This window comes from Neolamprologus brichardi, chromosome 7, assembly GCF_056152115.1.
Source record: "Neolamprologus brichardi isolate AB-2024 chromosome 7, ASM5615211v1, whole genome shotgun sequence".
Classification (NCBI taxonomy): domain Eukaryota; kingdom Metazoa; phylum Chordata; class Actinopteri; order Cichliformes; family Cichlidae; genus Neolamprologus; species Neolamprologus brichardi.
This window is the reverse complement of record NC_142110.1, coordinates 18,642,887-18,661,807: the sequence shown is the minus strand read 5'-3', so window position 1 is coordinate 18,661,807 and position 18,921 is coordinate 18,642,887. Positions and strand designations below refer to the sequence as shown.

Sequence of the window (18,921 nt, the reverse complement as noted above, 5' to 3'; positions counted from 1 at the left end):
GCCTCACATAGCATCCAAGAGAAAAACAGTCAAAACAAGTATGTGCATTAATATGCATGTGGGTCAAGATCTCACAGTAAGTAAGCTTTCCTTTTCTTGTTCTGTCATCATATAGGTCAGCTGTTACATACAGGTTTCAGGTAAGCAACTGCTCTACACATTTGATCCTTTAAGTGGTATTACACCCGAACCCCCCCAAAAATCTACAGACAAAAATCAATATTTTAATGTATACCCTGTCACTTGCAAATACCCTCATATTTACTACATACTCTGTGCTGTGCGCCAAAAGCCTTTAAAAGGAAATGAAACACGACAGACATAAACATTAATTTACATCATGAAGTCCTGTTCTCAAAAACTGACATGAAGCTGAAGCTGGATTTATGAAAAAAGTGCTTAAAATGTAAGTTTTGAGAACATGTGCAGTGCCACCTTCTATCAGTATGGAACATGACGTCATGTGGTTGGTTGGTTGGCTGGTTAGCTGTTTGTAAAATACCTTCATGTTAGTTTATGTTAACTAACTAGTAATAGAATTGATAACTCAGAGAAAAGGACACTAAAACTCACAATCACTTTAAGGGGATCACATTTGCGCTGCCCTTTGCTGCAACAATGAGGTTTATGTTGATGAACAAGGATATACAGTCCACTTTCACTGTCTGTCTCTTTAGCAGTAAATAAATTATATATTCATAAATATAAAATATAGATAAAATCTACTGGGAGAAAAACATGCCAAAATTACTCCACATGGAAATATCAATCTTCTTTTCACAACAGCGGTGCTGCCTGAACTTGTCTTTGTCACACAAAGCGATTTCTACTGCACACATTTTGCTTGGCGCAATCACCACTCTTTGCCAAAGTAATTTAGAGTATCCTATTCAGACAAGGAAGCCTTTATGTTATTGCTCTAGTCAATCATCTCAGAGTGTAGATAATTAAATGTGACAAAGCTGATGACAAAAAATAAAGAAAAAACACTCCTCTGTATTTCTGAGCGAAAGGCTTCTGTCTGCCAGTGGATCACACAACCGGGGTATAAAAAAAGTATGACTACTTTCTCAAAACCAGCTGGACCCTAAGGAGGCTCATTTAACTGCCAATAAAGGGGCATAATTGATTCTGACCTCTAAATTTGATTTGTGCGGACGGAGAGATGAATTGCAATTCCTGTGGCTCTAATGACTGTTATGTTTCATGGGGGCAACCGCAACAACATCAGTGGGGAGCGTACTTGCCGTGCTATATTAAACATTTTACTACAATATGAATTATGCATACTGTTTCAATATTATAGTGAGTTAAGTGCCAAGAATAACAGAAATTAAATTTACTGAGTAGAAAAATTATGTATCAAGTGCAGTGCTAGTTATACTAATATCTGTCTTTTAAAAATAATGGCTAAATCCTGCCTATATGAACATTAAAGACTGTATTCTGTTTGTTCCTGTTTGATTATTCTCACTGCAAAAATTAAATGCAATTTACAATTACATTTTATTTATATGGTGCCAAATTAGAACAACAGTCACCTCAAGGCATTTATATTGTAAGAGTTGAGTTTCTTATTTGTTTCTTTGTAAATATTGTTTGGGTCACAAAATGGTGAATAAATCGTTTGCTACACTGGACAGCATCAGTCTCCTGCACTTCTTTGACCGCTTAAGTCAAGTCCTACCACAGGGTATCTAACTGGTTGGGGATTAGGGGAGGAAGAGAGACAAAGGTTAATAATAAGTAACGATCGAGTGCAGAGTGGTGTATAAAAACATAGAGAGTGAAAAAGGTGAATGAAGAAGAAACACTCATGGGAAAGTCCCGAGCAGCCTAGACCTACTGCAATGTAACTAAGAGACGATTCAGGGTCACCTGATCCAGCTTAAAACTTTCCTTTTGTCAAAAAGGAAACTTTTAAGCCTAATATTAAAGCAGACAGGGGGTCTGTCTCCAGAATCCAAGCTGGTTCCACAGAAGAGGTTTGTTCATAACCTGTTTGCTAAGTGTATTTTGGTTTGTTTGCGTGGTAACAGTGTTTATATATTTCCATTAGAAATAACTGAAACTTTTTTTCTTTAATAATTATAGAGTGATTTCAATCTCTCCCAGTATAAAAATGTATATCCATCTAAATAACATAGAAGGGGGAAATCATAGCATTAAAGAGAAAAACATAACAGAAAAACAACTTTTAATCATATCTTTCATAAATAATAACCCCAGTGTCTTGCATATTTATGCTGTATATAGGGCACATATTTTGAGCTCAAAATGAAAAAACATAATAAACAAAATGACAAAATTTACATTGAATACCTATGTTTGTATCAGTTTCTTGTAAAATAAAGCAAGCACATCCCTGGTTAAGGCACCAATTGTTTTTTAACGACCCAGCCGTCTAAAACAGTCTCCGTGGGCTCAGCAGTGGCAACAATAGCGACCCAATATTTGGCAAGGACAACAATTCTTTCAAACATCTTTCCTTCCTTTGCAAGTTAAATTAGGTCGGCTCGTTTCAATAAGCTTTCTGTATTTTGGTGTGTTTGTAGACATCAGTATGTTTCTTAATCCTATAGTTCCCAAACAATACTCACAACTATAAATATCACCAAGGGGTTTTGATCAAAGTCAAGTGGTTCTTCTCGGGAGCATGAATGTCTTCCAACATGTTACACCAACCCAAGTTTTTCTGTCTAGACCAAAGTGGCAGACTGACTGATCGGCCAACACAAATATTCCCAACACATTAATGTAACTTCCACTTGCTTCAACAGCTCTGACTTGAGTGAAACTTATTCTCAGTTATGAAGTTTTCACCCTTGCTACTACTCAGATTTTAGCATGTGGAGTTCCAAAATCACATCTGGCACTATAATAGTGCAAGGAACACCAGAACCCATTATTAGCTGGCTATATAACAAGTGGCAAGACAAAGGCAGATGAGACACAGCATGCAGAGTGTGACACAGTGGATATAGAAGTTGTCTCTTAATAAATTCCCACCTGATGTCCCAACTTCAAAGTCCTGCACCTTGTTAAAATTTCCCAGCTGAGCCTCGAGAAAAGTAGCTTATATCTTACTTCATACTTTGCTCTCACTCTGCTGAAAAGCCTCTCAGCAGTAACATGAAAGAATACTATCAGAGACAGCACTACAACAGTGGACAAAGATCATATCCCATGGGTTGACCATTTTTATTGATTTTTAAATTATGTATTTATATTTATATTTCTTGATATTTATTTTTTTCCTGGCTATTCAAATGGGTTAAATTAACTACAACTGACTGGATTTCACTGCAGTAAACTGGTGTAAATCTTTCTAAATGAGCTTTTACTGAATCACTGAAACTGGGCCTCTGCTGCTCCACTGGCTTACCTTCCAATAATTCAAACGCATTCATTTCAGGTGACATTTTTCCATTAAGCCACACATGTTGAAAGTGAAATCACAATTTTGGATATTAACTATCTTGCAATTATGAACAATAACTTATATAATAAAGCTCCTCGTGAAAGCACCAAGTAGCTTAGCTCTATTAATTAAAACTTAAAACAATAAAACATTCAAATTGGCATGATAAGATCCTATTCTTTGTCTTTATCATTTTTTGTACCCATTTAGACATTTAATGTTGCTCATTTCCTCTGACTAATTGCTTTGACCAGGTTTGGACCTACTCTCCCGTTATAATAGGATTTTAAAAGAGCCTTTTTCTAAGGGATTATATGGCTGGCTGGTATAACCCGCTGGCTTCAGTACACACTCTTCTTAAATTCTGTTTCATTTAAGAAGGTCAGAATACCTTGGAGGGCTGGGTCCATGGGAATAAAATGCTTTTATAACAGACTATACATTGGGGATTTCAGTCCATCCCCTTGTAAAGCTAGTTCTACAAATTGACTCTGGAAATATTCAGCAGTGGCACATCTCTAATTTCTTCCATGTTGTGGTATTAAATAAAGATATACATGTATATGATTAATAGTGTAAAACTTATTGAAGTCACACTAGGCTAAACAGAGGATTACATCAAATTGCAACACTGGAAAGAGTGGGTGTAGGGTCAACACTTGGCCACACTGTAATTTTTAATCAAGTGAAAGTTCTTTGTGAAGTTTGCTCATGATTAAAGGGGCTATATAGGGACGCTTGTTAAAATACACACTATCCAAGTTTGGCCTGAGAGCAGGCAATAATCTTGTCAAAGAAATCCAATTAAAAGCACCTGGATCCTGGGGAAACACAGGAGACTGGTACCTTTTGATAAGTTATTTCTGAGAGCCGCAGGCTACTCTAGGCTACAAGGTCTCGGCACCTAATAGTCTGAAGCAGCTATGGTTTCCTTTTTTGACAACCGGTACACTTACGTGTTTATATGAACGTGCAAACATGATGATACTATACACTGACTTCAATAACAATTCCTATACAGCATAAATTTAGAAACTATTTGCCAATGATATTCTGGCTACACAGAAGAAGCCTCATAGCACAACAAGAAACTGAAACGTTCTGTTACGGACATCCTGGTTACATTGCAGTTCCACTGTGTGAATATTCACACATTCAGTCTGCTGTGAAAATTAGAAGGATTGAACCAGTTTTACACAGGAGAAGAATTAAAGACATGGCATCTGAGAACTGGACCGTGACGAGTTTCTAAAATAGAAAAGTCCACAATTAAATTATGTTAGACAAATTTTAAATGGTTTGATTTTCGTTCAACCTGTGTAATATTATTGCTGATCATTTCTGTTTTCATTTGTAGATATTATGTAAATTCGGATCTCACTAAGCTAACTCGTGAGTTGGACTGTATATTTAACCGAGCCATGATGCATTTCCATGAAGTTGGATGAATTCTTTAGTATTTTTGATTTTTGTTCTGCTGTTAAGCTTGTAGAAACCATATCATAAAATCAACAGTATTAAATAGTGGTATCATTGTAATAACTGCTGCTCATTATACGTAATGTTACATATGTAAATAAAATATATATTAGCACATCTATCTGCCCATTTTTGCTAACTGGTTTTCCATTTCAGGGTTGCAGGGGGATAGGGCCAGAGTCTATGGTGAGATGCACACTGGAGAGGTCACCAGTTGATCACAGGTTAAATATATCACTATCATTATCTGTAGAGAATGGAACAAATGCAATACTAGCAGGCAAAATTGAGAAAGCAGAAACAAACCTTGATTAGCCAATATACCAAGTCCAGGAATAAAGTCCAGGAAAACACAAAGAGCACACGTGGAAGGTAAACAGACTCTAAGACAAAGAGTGAGGGGAAGGACTATTTATACACAAGTGGCCATAAGGAAAACTGAAACACGAGGGTAACAAAACACAGCTGAACCAAGTCCACACAAGAAGAGAAGTAAAAATAAATGGAAGACAAAAGAGACAAATAACTACCACATTAAAACAGAAATGATTAATAATCACTGAAACAGGGAAACAGAGACATAATGAACACAAAGGGGGAAAGACACAGGTGTCTTGCTTAAAATAGGGATACATGATAATCAAATCCTAACAATAAACGATCCATCTATTCATCTATCCATTTATTTTGTGTTTATTTCCAGGTCCAGGTCATGAAGGACAGCCTAAAAAGAAAAGCCCTGACCTCCCTCTCCTCAGCCACATCCTCCAGCTCATCCAGGGTAACAGTGAGGCATTCCCAGGCCAGCCAAGAGATGCAATCTCTCTAGCATGTCCTTGGTCTGCCGCAGGGCCTCCTCCCAGTGGGACATGCCCAGAACACCTCATCCAGGAAGCCTCAGGAGGCATCTTAGTGAGATGCCTGAACCATCATAATTCAATGTGGAAGAGTAGCAGGTATTTAAATCTCCATGCAACATTGCAGAGAACGGTCAACCAAGGTAGCCCCACAACATCGAGAGCCCTAAGGAACTCAGAGCGGATCTCATCCACCCCATGCGCCCTGCCACAAAGGAGTTCGTTGTCTATTTCAGTGACCTCACCCCAGTGATGGGTGAGTCAGAGTCATCAGACAGAGCTGTCCCTAGACTCTACTTCCTCCCGTTGGAAGGCATGTCAGTGGGATTGAGGAGGTACTCAAAACATTCGTTCTTCAACTGAATATATCCTCAGTCAAAGTCATCAGCACTCCACATGCAATATACACTGAGTGGCTAAAACACCGCTCTCCCTTCTTTGTTACTTACGGTTTGCCAGAACTGCTTCCAGGCAAACCAAAAGTCTTGTTACGTGACCTCACCTAACTGCTCCCACACCTGAATCTTTGCTTCAGCTACTGCCAGAGCTGCACACCACTCAACCTGCCTGTACCTGTCAGCTGCCTCTTGATTCCCACAAGTTAACAGAGCTCGATGGGGCTCCTTCAGCTCTTCTCTCTTCAGTCCACCATCCAGTTCAGGGATTACCACCATGACAGACAGCAACCACTTCGTGGATCACTCTTCGTCTGGCCCCTCACCCAGGATCAATTTCCATTTGGAGACTTACGGGACACACAAACCTATCCACCATGGTAAGGTGGGAAACAATGAGCTAAAATAAGAATAAAGAAACCATGAAGCAACTAAACAGAGAGCATCTAAAAACAAACAAGAAAAGAAAATATGCAGTTCACCTTTGCAATTATGATGTTTCTACAGTGTAACAACCATAATTATTACCTTCATCCTCGCTAAAAGGACTAATCGTTAGTTTAATGCTACAGAATATGTTTCGTGATGTACTGGCTATGCTATAAAACTAAGATGGAAAACCATTAAGACTGTAACCTCAAATTATCTGCTATTAAATGACTTTTTATAACCATTTACTCCTCATATAACTAAAATGACCTCAAAGTTCACTGACAATCAGGTACAAAAATCATTTTGAATGAGTTTAAGTAAAATTACTGCACATTTGCATCCCCAAAAATATATTTCAGACATTTGTAAATTAAATTCATGGAACATTAACATCATGCTACACCTATTTTGATGAAAGAAAATCTTTAAAACATTTTAAAAATACAGTTGTTAAAAACAGCTTCTTTATCTCTTTAGAATGGCGTGATTACAAAACACGGATACGATTGTTACAGCTAAAGACTCGTTCAGTTCCAAACACGATGGACTACCCTTAGACACCCTGTAACAATCAAACGAAAGAAGATGGACAAAGAAAGGCAGATAAAAGACCCGAGGAGACCGTTCACCTCTGCCTGAACAGTTTTCAACGTAATTGAGGCTGAAATACAATCACAATAGCCGTCTTCCGAGTCAGGGTGTCACATGAGGCAACTAATTGGGGGCAACCCCTTGTACGCCACGCAGCGATTAAGAGGGAAATGGCATTGGAGGATTGTAACAAGTTTAATTGGGTGTGTTGAATAACTTGATAACTTTTGAGGCTTCTGCTCACTCGTGCGATCGCTACATTACTGGTTCTCTTCCAAGAATAGCGGACGTAGCTTCGAGGAAAAAGGGCCCTTGCAAAAAGGTGAAGCAACAAGGATGTCCATAATTGGCCACAAATCAAAGCATCTCTATTAGATTTGCACCTGCTTTTTTTTTTTTTTTTTACATAGAATAGGCTGTGATGTCTCTGTCTTTGAAGAGAAGCTTGATTTTCCATTTGGAGCACGGAGTTGTAACTGGATTTGTGATAAACAGGATCAAAACAAAAGACCTCATGCAAAGCAGATTGCAAATTGCCCGCTGAACAAAAGATCTAAGGAAAATGATTAAAACAAGTTTTTGTTTACTCTGATCTTGACAAATGTCTTCCTTTGCAGTGTGCTTCGTGCAAATTACAGTATCATATAAGTTAAAAGAAAGACATGAAAGCAGAGCAGTTAATTGCACGGTAATATAGAAAAGTAGGTCTGATATTTTAGGAAGCTTTGTCAACTCAATTTATTATGAAACATGTTTTTTCCCCCTCCTTGTATACAGTCTGTGGTATTTAAGTGTACCTGAATTTATGCTACATCTCTATGAGGGGGAATTACCTTCTGTGATGTGATACCGAGTCTACGCCATTGTCCAACCTGGAAAGTAAAAGCAATTCACAGGGAAAAAAAAAAAAGATTCTCACACATTTCCTGAAAGACCCGAGAGATACATTGGAGGTGGGGTGATGGAGAGAAAGACACCGAGAGTGGGGATACGCTGGTTTCCATAGCAATTGTCGGTACTGTCACATGGTTACCTAGGAACTAGTCCTTGTGATGCTGTGCAATTTATTTGTTTATGTTCGGCATGTCTGCAGCTGTCGCTAACATGAAAAAAACCCAAAGTCTTCCATTTCATTTCTGACACATACAGAGCTGTTATATGAAATCGGAAAGGTCAGAGTTTGAGAGATTACAATAAATGACAAAAATAAAAATAATACAAAAAATATTATCGGACATTATTCCACTGAGAGAATAATTACCTTCTTAGAGTTAGAAAACACAGGGCCATAACCAGGTCACGAGGAATATTGAGTATGGCACCGGCTGATCAATGCTCGGTGGATGTGTACAACAGACAGTAAAAGCAAACTATTCATGGGTCACACTGAATGCAGATTAAATGCAAAAGCCGACTTGGGTCATTAATGGAAATACGAATCACTCTTCAAAGCCAGAGTGTCACCTTTGATGAACAAAAACAAATGTATTACTTGTCTGAAAGCGTTCTTTTTTTTCACCCTCTGGTTAACGGAAATAGAAACGCTACAAGCAGCAAACTTACGTAAATCACATTACAACATATCTGATTAATTAAAGATACAGAAATAAAATGCAGACTAATCGTATGATTGCTCAGACACAAATCAAAATGAGTCAATGTATTTCATTGTTTTTAATATTGCTGATAATAAAACTGCAGTACTGTAAGTGAAAATGTATTTGCGAACATCTTAAAGCATTTTTTTTTACGTATTACCAAAGCTGCTGACACAAGTTATAAATCTCAGCCAATGTTGCACTAATTTAGCAGTGTTAGAAAAATGAATGTATCACAGTTTCATGTGCTTACAGTATGAAAGGGGAGGGAAAGAGGGAAGTGCTTTCACGTGACAACAAGGGTGTAATAATGTTTACAGGCTTGACGAGTGGCTTGGAGCTCATCTACCAAACGAGAACACCGCCTTGATTAAAACCTCCACCCCTGTGATTGACTAAAACCCACCCTTCTTCTAATCAGAGATCACTGCAATCACAAGTCTCTACAGGGTGCTGAAACATGATTACGCAAATGTCAATTTCACTTGAGAAAAAGAATCTCAATTACAAGCAACTACCGAGCACAAGGGACCATGATACGGCAATCACCATCAAATTTGAAAAACTTTTTTTTAAAAGCATATGTATAAATTCTTCATTTTTCAGCTAAAAAATAGATGACTTTTAGTTTAAAGACTTTAAACATACAAACAAATACAAGTTCTGCTTTAGGCTTTTGTTATCCTCCAGTTCAGCATAACTATATAGTGACCCCTGCTGGTCTGGTAGCTTCACTGCATTGTACACAGGGTGATTAAAAATGCATTAAAAATCCATGTATAAGAATTTACAGTATGTCACTACAAGAGAGCAGAGTTTTGAGTTCTCAATGAATATATCTAAAAGAAAAAGATTTCCAGCATTAACAGTAAAGACATACAGCAAATGTCAGCAAAAACTATCCAGCCATGGTCTGAGTAAACCCCATCACTCAGGTCACTAACGCACACACTCTATTCAGACCATTCAGACTATTAAGCTGTTGTCTGCAGTCTGTCTGTGTTTAAGTAAGGTAATATAAGTGGCTATATTTTTTAAATAAAACTGACCTTAAAAATTTATATCTAGCTTTCAAGCTCTGATTGTATTTTACAAGCCAATTATCTTATTTTTAATATATTTTAAAAGTAAAACTGAGTTTAAAAAAAAAAACGTTTGTTTCAAGCTCTGGTTGTACAACCTTACAGTGCAATATTTTCTCTTTTAAGACTTCAGTAATATATGAAGGCAAAGGTGAGATTAACACACTGTCCTTTCTTTATAGTACCCTAACATAGATGGCAACATCGTCTGGAAATTACGATATAGACGTTAATGATACACAACTCAAACAATTACACTGACCTCATTAACCCACTAAATAACAACATCTTACTTTAAACAGAAGATGAGTCTCCGTAGAGACCGTCAAAAATTGCCATTGCCGACTATATTTCAAGTCGTCAAGGCGGGGTATTGGGTAAAGTTTTCAACTAGCAATAATCGCGCCTCGGATAAACCTCATAGGCTACGATACTGCCACTGCGCAAAGCTATTGTACTACCGTAGCGACAGGGTAGTCTCTCTGGGCCCTACACCTTTCTGTTAGGGTTTTAACCGTGGGCGTGGTTTAACATGCACGATTTATGGAGCTGTAATTAAACGTTTATATAGATATAAACAATATTAGTGGCACAGAATATCCAAAATAAAAATATACATAAAATCCTTGCAAATGAGAATGTTTTGATCATGAACAAAACACAAAAAGCGCTCATTGTAATCCAAAACAACATCATCACGTGTGAAGGCACGTGATGGCTTGTTATCAATGCGTGTAAAATCACGGGCAAAACGCCTAAATAACTAAATAGCAACAACAAAAAACACGCCAACAAAAATTATAAATACAAGTACTGGAAATAACTTGTAACCGGAAGTGACGTACCCACTTTAGGGCTCCCGCATTCAGCCACAAAGTTTTAACCGTGCCATTTCAAAAACTGAGAGGATAGGCAATGATACAAACGTATACGAGACACAGAACATAAGATATTAAGTACAAGTTAAAACTGCGATTCACACATTTACTCAATAAAATATGAATAAATAAGGCATCATACTCTTCGTTATTAAACGCGAACACCGTTGCCCACAATAAAACTAGTTTAATACTTTAACTACCAGCTATGTTCTCCAAGTATTCCACACATTTAAGGTATTATAACAGCGGTGAGCGTATTTGATTAGAGTATATTTTCAACAAGAACACTAGTCTCCTTAGAGACCGTCAAAAATTGCCATTGCCGACTATATTTCAAGTCGTCAAGGCGGGGTATTGGGTAAAGTTTTCAACTAGCAATAATCGCGCCTCGGATAAACCTCATAGGCTACGATACTGCCACTGCGCAAAGCTGAGGAGCTACTTCGCTGACAGGGATAGTCTCTCTGGGCCCTACACCTTTCTGTTAGGGTTTTAACCGTGGGCGTGGTTTAACATGCACGATTTATGGAGCTGTAATTAAACGTTTATATAGATATAAACAATATTAGTGGCACAGAATATCCAAAATAAAAAAATATACATAAAATTCTTGCAAATGAGAATGTTTTGATCATGAACAAAACACAAAAAGCGCTCATTGTAATCCAAAACAACATCATCACGTGTGAAGGCACGTGATGGCTTGTTATCAATGCGCGTAAAATCACGGGCAAAACGCCTAAATAACTAAATAGCAACAACAAAAACACGCCAACAAAAATTATAAATACAAGTACTGGAAATAACTTGTAACCGGAAGTGATGTGCCCCGGTACGTCACTTTAGGGCTCCCGCATTCAGCCACAAAGTTTTAACCGTGCCGTTCTCGAATTATTTCACACATTTATAGTAATAAAACAGTGGTGAATGTGTTTGATTAGGATTTCTTTTTAACAAGAAAACTAGCCTCCTTAGAGACCGTCAAATATTGCCATTGCCGACTATTTTTCAAGTCGTCAAGGCGGGGTATTGGGTAAAGTTTTCAACTAGCAATAATCGCGCCTCGGATAAACCTCATAGGCTACGATACTGCCACTGCGCAAAGCTGAAGAGCTACATCGCTGACAGGGTAGTCTCTCTGGGCCCTACATGTCTCTGTCATGGTTGTAGGAGTGGGTGTGGTTTATAATTCAAAAGACTAAAACTGTAGAAATGTACCCGATATCATTTACCGCGAACTCACGCAAATGAACACAAACACGAGAAAGCTGGGATTATACTGATGCAAAACACACCGAAGCGTTCCCCTTATCCTAAACAATGAACTGGCGGGGCTGGCGGGTAGTGTTGAATGTAACTGCGGTTAAATACCCAGGGGGCTTATCAGTGTGAATAAAGTCAAATATAAATATAAATGTTAAAAAAATAATGAATTAAGAGAATTTACTTTTAAGCGCAGCGGGGATATATATATATATATATATATATATATATATATATATATATATCATAATTAAGCGCTATGGATTTAAAAAGGAAATGACGTAGTCTACGGTACGTCTATCAATGTGGGCTCGGAAACTGAGCAGTTCAGCTTTTGAAGATGTAGTACTGTCAAATAGTGATGTGACGTTCTGTATCGAGGCTTCGAAGCGTGTGTCGAGTAATTGAGGGGACGTTTCCGCGAAGCGCGTATCGAGGCTTGCTTCATTTATGGGAGGAGCTGAAAATGATGACGTCCGAAGCCTCGCTGCCCGGCTGTACCACGTGACTGGTTCATGAAGCGGTTCGAACTTTGCCGCGAGATATGACAGCGATATAAACCCCTCAGACTTCATTCAAAAATGTGGGTGTTTGATGGAGAGTTGCGGTTAGTGAGAGTTAGAGACAGTTTGGAGGTTTATGAGAGTGAGGAGAGAAAGTCAGGAGAGATTGGAGCCAGCTAAGAAGAGGAGGATGTCCTCCCCTGTGTGGGAACATTTTGATTTTATTCCTCCCAACAAGGTATGTAAATTTCTACAGAAGATGTATTTTCATAATACTGATGGTGCAATAAAACATATGTTAAGCTGTCTTTACTTTTGTACAAGGTGAAGTGTTTGCTATGTGCCAGGGAGCTGGGATATAACAACAACACCTCATCCATGCTTAGGCACTACAGAGCTTTGCATGAGAATAAGGGGAACACCGATTGTGGAGCAAGACCAGGTGAACCATCAAATGCCATGATAATATAGCATGCAGAATGTTACTAAAGGATATAACAATATTATACAATGCAATAAGTGACGTGTGTGATATTTATATTTGTGCTTTGTTTTTGTTGTCTTTCCTCAGGAGAACAATCTCAAATAGATGAAGACCTGGTTAGCATGGTGATTGAGGACTCCCAGCCATTTAGCATTGTGGAGGACAAAGGATTTAAAAGATTTGTTAAATCATTAAATCCTAGCTATGATCTCCCCACTAAAAAGGTCATAAAAGCAGTGAAAATTTAGTTTTTACAGAATAAAATGTGAGCAGGCAGTGTGTAGCTGTCCATACCTGAACGTTACAAAAGCACAACCACTGTCCACACCCCAACCACACCTCACCTCACAGTAAATGATCATTTCCATTTTAAGCATTTCCAAATAATCATTTCCCATTCTGCCAGTATAAATATACACAGTATACTGCCATCACTACAATATAGATGTTTTACACACTCCTTTTGTTGTTGACATTTACAGGCTGTGTGCAAAAGGCCACACTCTTCAAATTCATGGCAACTAATATTTTTACGTCCAGTAGATGTCCTACTAGAGCAAATGAAGCTTCAAGAAGCTTTGCGCTGGGGTGAACCAATTGGATGAAAAGTTTCAGTGCTTCATGAAGCTTCATCTGCCCATCACTACTGTCAAAATCATCACAACTAACCAACAGTACAGCTTGCCAACCTTTCAACATGAGTTAATTGTTTAGTATTAACACTACTAGTGGGTTTAACTACTTGGTTTCGAGAAACTTGTTGTTGAACAATAAAAGAAGTCTCCGTAGAGACCGTCAAAAATTGCCATTGCCGACTATATTTCAAGTCGTCAAGGCGGGGTATTGGGTAAAGTTTTCAACTAGCAATAATCGCGCCTCGGATAAACCTCATAGGCTACGATACTGCCACTGCGCAAAGCTAACCTGCACTCAACACAAGCAGAGGGGCCATTTCGCTGCATGCGATCCTTAGTTATGGTGCTACCGTTCATGTTTTTGTTTTTATAATTTTACGGTCCTTTGATCACAATCACAATCGTTCACTTGTCCACCGTCGATGTTTCCCGAAGTATGCACCATTGGTTGTTTAAAAGTATTTAGAAATTGTTACCAAGTCGCAGTGCATCATGGGACATTCATTCCTCCACTGTCGTTTCAGCCCCGCCCCGGCATTAAAACGCGTCCTTCATTTAGAGCTTCACGCTGCCCAGAAAATGCTTACACGCAAATAACACACCAAATAGCTGTTTTTTGCTTGTTTTTTAAATTAACATTTTACCACGGTTGGCAGCTTCCTTCGATAGTCAACACTTCAAACGTCCAGTGGGTTTAACAACGTTATTATAAAACACCACCAGATGTCAGTATAGGCACGAATACGCCTGCTTAGGTTTCAGCGAAGGCCTACATTACTGAAAAAATAATAATAAATAATTAAATACACAGGAAGGCCTGCGTGTATCTCCTAATTCCAAAATACATGTAAAATACCGTAGGCTTCAGATGCTATGTCTATTAACTACTGGTTAGTTGAAATCGCATGTGGACCGCAGATTTAAGTTTGTGTTGGCCTGACTGACGCCACCTGACCATCACACGGTTATTTATTACCGTCCAAATACGTTTAACATTATCACGAGGGGATGAACGAGCAAAACAACTACGTAAGTGAATGAAGTCTGCAGACATAAATGCTAAACAAAGCTCAACAAAGCTCAAGGCCCACGCTCAAACACACTGAAACTGGTGTTTTTCACCTGCTTGCTCCTGCTCGTCGTCTGCCGAAAAGTTCCATTTAAAATGGGGGGAGGGAACAAATTTGGCAGTCACTATAGTGTTATATATAAATAAATAAAAACTAAGTCGGGCACTCAAGGTAAAGTAATTTCCTAATTTCCCTTTTCCAATTCCTGTTGAAACGATGCACTCCCTGGTGATCCTCGGTAAAACTAAGCGCAAGGAATGAAAAATGATCAGACCGGAAATTGATTAAACACCTCCCCACCACCATCACCACGCTTGTGTTTTTTTAAGTATAGATATGTGAGTGTGTAATGGATTGCCTTTCATATTGCTTTAAACAAATTCCATATTTGCAGAAGGGCCATTAATTTTCCACTGATCCAGAGACTATTTTAGACTGTCATCTCTGGAAGCATGGGGCTTTGAATATTTATATCCCTGAGAAAGTTCTAAATACGTAAACTGCACTGTTGTTAGCAGTGTTAGAGTTCAAAATAAGCACCAACTCAACCTGCCGCTGGTTTAAATCCTTCTTTTAAATTAATGCATGAGTAACAATGATCAAATTATATAATATGTGATACTAACACTCACAAGGGATGCACTGTATTGAGTACTTTTCAGTTTTAATACTTTAAGTCCATTTACGTGACAAAACTAATGCACAAAATTCCCTCTACAAAGCACAGGTTTGGGGATAAAGACTTAATTCTTGGCCATATTTGATCATCAGTATAGCTCAAAAGCTTAAGTGCAGAGTTTTAATGAAACTCCCTTGAGTATGAGTTGAAGAAACAACACTATTCTTTGTTTCATCAGTTTTGAAACCCTCTCAGTGTCGACCACCGGAAGACAGGGTGCTGAAAATCATGAGGTGTATCTCATGTTGTATGTGTATTTTTCATCAGGTTATTAGCCCCTCATAATGGCGCGTACTTTGCACGCTGTGTGTCTGACGCAGTAATTTCACTGTGTGGATATTAGAGGCCTTTTTCACTTGTTGTGAAGCTTCAGTAGGATAATGCAGGTGCTTTTGGGTGCTCAGCAGATAAGCACTGGCGTGCCAGGTGTTAAAGCTGCCTGGGCTGACACATTAGACAGGGATTTTTCTACTGCCAGAATGTCAGGCCAATGAGGCTCATAGAGGTAGGCTTGGATCACTGTCAGGGACAGGTAAGTACGCAGATAAGGGGATTACACCATGTTTGTGCCAAGTAATCTCAAATGAATCCTGCCAGCCTCTGTTTCATCCTCACCTGCAAAGCTCAAATTTGTCTTTTCTCATCCCAAGAAATACATTAGACGAACAAAGTTCAATTCACAAGATGATCCTTTTAACCTGGCTTTAAATGAATTTGAGGACACACCGGGCTATGGTCACTTAACAACTGTGACAGTAATAATCTCTTCTAATTCTCTGAGGCACCTGATTGCTTTTTTTGGTATTAGTATAGTCCCTTTTATCACCAGCTCTGCCCAGTCAAGCAACGTGTGGGTTTTATAATCACCTGGACTGTGTAATAAAATGAGATCTGGCTTGGTGGTCCCTCGCTGCAAGGCTTAAACTTGACCTGTTGAACAAATAGGAGTCTGTGAGAGTAGCTGAAAGTCCCTTTGGGCCGTGGCACTCCCCCGCTGGTAGGCAGACTGATGAAAATAGAGTGTAACAGATGGCTTAGCTGTTTCCACCGTTCAGCACAGGCTGCTGGGCAGCCCACATAAAAAACATGGCATCCAAAAGGGGCTCAGTGGAAAGCCCATAGCCTTCAACAAGCTGAGAGCTATTTTCCTCCTGAACCACCAATCACAAGGCTCATAAAAGAGGAGAAAAAAATCGCTGTCACATTCAAGTCATGATCTAATCTGTCTTGCACCATGTAGAGCAGCTTGTAGTATTTTAAGAAACGCTGTTTTGGTTTGAGAAAATGAAAGATTTCCAGTCAAATCCACTCTGTGTATGCACCAAGCGGGCTTATCCAGCTTTTTTCACAAAGTGCAGCTTACTCGTTTTATTCCCACATTTACAGACGCTGTCAAGGACAAGGCAGCTCTTGGATTCTCTGATCAGAGTCTCAACAGGAAACAGGCAGGACACACATATAAGTGCAACCGGTGGATTTATGCATTTGTTTACTTACAAGAGTACGACTGGACGTAAAGAGGCCATTGTGTAATCTGGTCTGTGTCACATCAGCCTGGTTAAGGACATTTATTAATGCTAAAACCCCCTCTATTAGCTCTCAGAGTGAGGCCACCTGGACCATACAGGATGAGCTGAGCGAGCTGTGATTAGATTGCGATATGAGCAGAAGGAGCAGGAAAACAACAACATTTTTCTTGGGTAAAATGACAGTTCGACTGGTCTGAAGGGGCATCTGATAACACAAGACAAATGTTTCTTACTATGGCTTTTAGGTTCTGCAAAGACACCTTCAGCATTGCAGTTTCACTTCTGTAGATCAGTAAGTTTACATGATACACATTAACCAACCACATCAGCCTCCTTTAAATATTGTGTTTTTCTGTCTCTCTGACACACACAGACATGCAAAATAAAAAACACACACACATGCTTGCAGACTGTTCACACCAACCCACACACTGCTGCCACCCTGCTATTCCCAGCTTGTGGTTATTCCCAGACTGAGTCAGAACAGCACCATAAGCCTGTCTATCCCTTTTATGCCAAACCTGATGTCTCCCTGTCGCACATGCTTTTTGCAAAAGATGTGAGCCCTGCAAACAGTAGCCACAGCTCGGTTTACTCGCACGCTCGCCCTTTTTTTAATTACTTGTAAGTCACGCTGACAGCTGGAGATGCACTTCGCTAAGTCAATAAGCCATTCATATCAAAGTGCAGCCTATGCTTTAAATAACCCTTCCCCTGTCTCCCAGTCGAGTCTCTCGTCACACCTTTATCAATCACCACCATGACAAGATCCTGTGTCTGTGAACTGCTCCATCTGTTGTCTCTCCGTCTTTACGTTTGCTACAACAGTATGTCTGGCAACCTTCACCTGGTGATAAAGGGAATAGCAAAACTGATAGATAGTGACAATACACCTACACAGCGAGAGCACCGGGGCACAATTATGTGAACGTACAGGATGTTTTAACATCCTTATTCTTTACTGAAGAGATGATTGCGATGCACGCACACTGATGCTCACGCGCCATTACAAAAAAAAAAAAGGCCAGGACGCTATTACAAATGATTGGTTGCATGGATTTTTGTGTGAAAGCCAAGATCAACTGTTTTGTGTTATTTACCAACTGTGAAAGACTTACACAGTTTCATCTGTGGGACTCTCGTGGTTTCTAGTGAGGAATAAAGCCATATGAACTCCATATGCCATCTGTATGGGAGGAAACGGCGCGATAAGTCACACTGCAGTCAGTTTACCTTAAACACAATAAACAATCCAAAAACAAGACACAGTGCCTTCTGTGCAATGTGGATTCATTACATTCATTATATCACACCTATGTTACTACTGTGTGTAAGAGACATGCATATGCATATATAAACTAAATGATGCCATTGTAGGAAAAATGTCAAACGAACAAAGCTACAACAAAGACAACACTAGTAATAATGAACTATTTGTGAGTTTTACCGGATTCTTTTTTGTCTTCATGTATGATTTGTACACAAAGACAAGTGCAAGGTGTGTAACTCACAGTACTGCCATGGCTAAAACAATCAAACAAATTCACAACCACTAACCAAACCAAACCCCATTAGTTTTCAGAATTAGGCCACCTGGACCATATCTGTAAAGAAACCCTGTTACATAAGCATGCAACTACTGTATGGTGCAATATAAAGCATTTCCCAATAGGTTGACTTAGGTTATGCTCCTGCTATTTTCAGGTTATAAATTACTGATTAAAAACAATACAAGCCGCAGCCAACAGAGGGCAGTCTGTCCACATGACAAACAGACTTTGAACTCTGAACCTTGAATGTAATATGACCACTATATCACTATGGACAGCTGAAACGCTGTACCATAAATTACATTGTATAATATGTTGATAGTCAAACGTTTTACTGCCAAGACCAGCTGAGGGACATCGCGTGACAAATGGCGGTGTTTGACACCAGCGTGATAACATATCATCACTATTCAAGCAACATAAAGGCGAGCTGCAGGAAGGTATGGGCGCATTGATCAAAATGTCATCACAG

The 18,921-nt window shown here is 39.0% G+C and overlaps 4 non-coding genes across 4 annotated transcripts; all 4 read right to left on the bottom strand.

Moving 5' to 3' along the window:
- Positions 1-10,165: 10,165 nt before the first annotated feature.
- Positions 10,166-10,306, bottom strand: LOC118453540 (U4 spliceosomal RNA). The gene has a single exon (XR_004843350.2). It is a non-coding gene; the product is annotated as a U4 spliceosomal RNA (small nuclear RNA).
- A 721-nt stretch (positions 10,307-11,027) lies between these two features.
- LOC148101998 (U4 spliceosomal RNA) lies at positions 11,028-11,168 on the bottom strand. Its single transcript, XR_015719379.1, has one exon. It is a non-coding gene; the product is annotated as a U4 spliceosomal RNA (small nuclear RNA).
- Positions 11,169-11,702: 534 nt separating this feature from the next.
- On the bottom strand, positions 11,703-11,843 carry LOC148101997 (U4 spliceosomal RNA). Its single transcript, XR_015719380.1, has one exon. It is a non-coding gene; the product is annotated as a U4 spliceosomal RNA (small nuclear RNA).
- A 1,923-nt stretch (positions 11,844-13,766) lies between these two features.
- LOC118456012 (U4 spliceosomal RNA) lies at positions 13,767-13,907 on the bottom strand. The gene has a single exon (XR_004844318.2). It is a non-coding gene; the product is annotated as a U4 spliceosomal RNA (small nuclear RNA).
- Between the last annotated feature and the right edge of the window lie 5,014 nt (positions 13,908-18,921).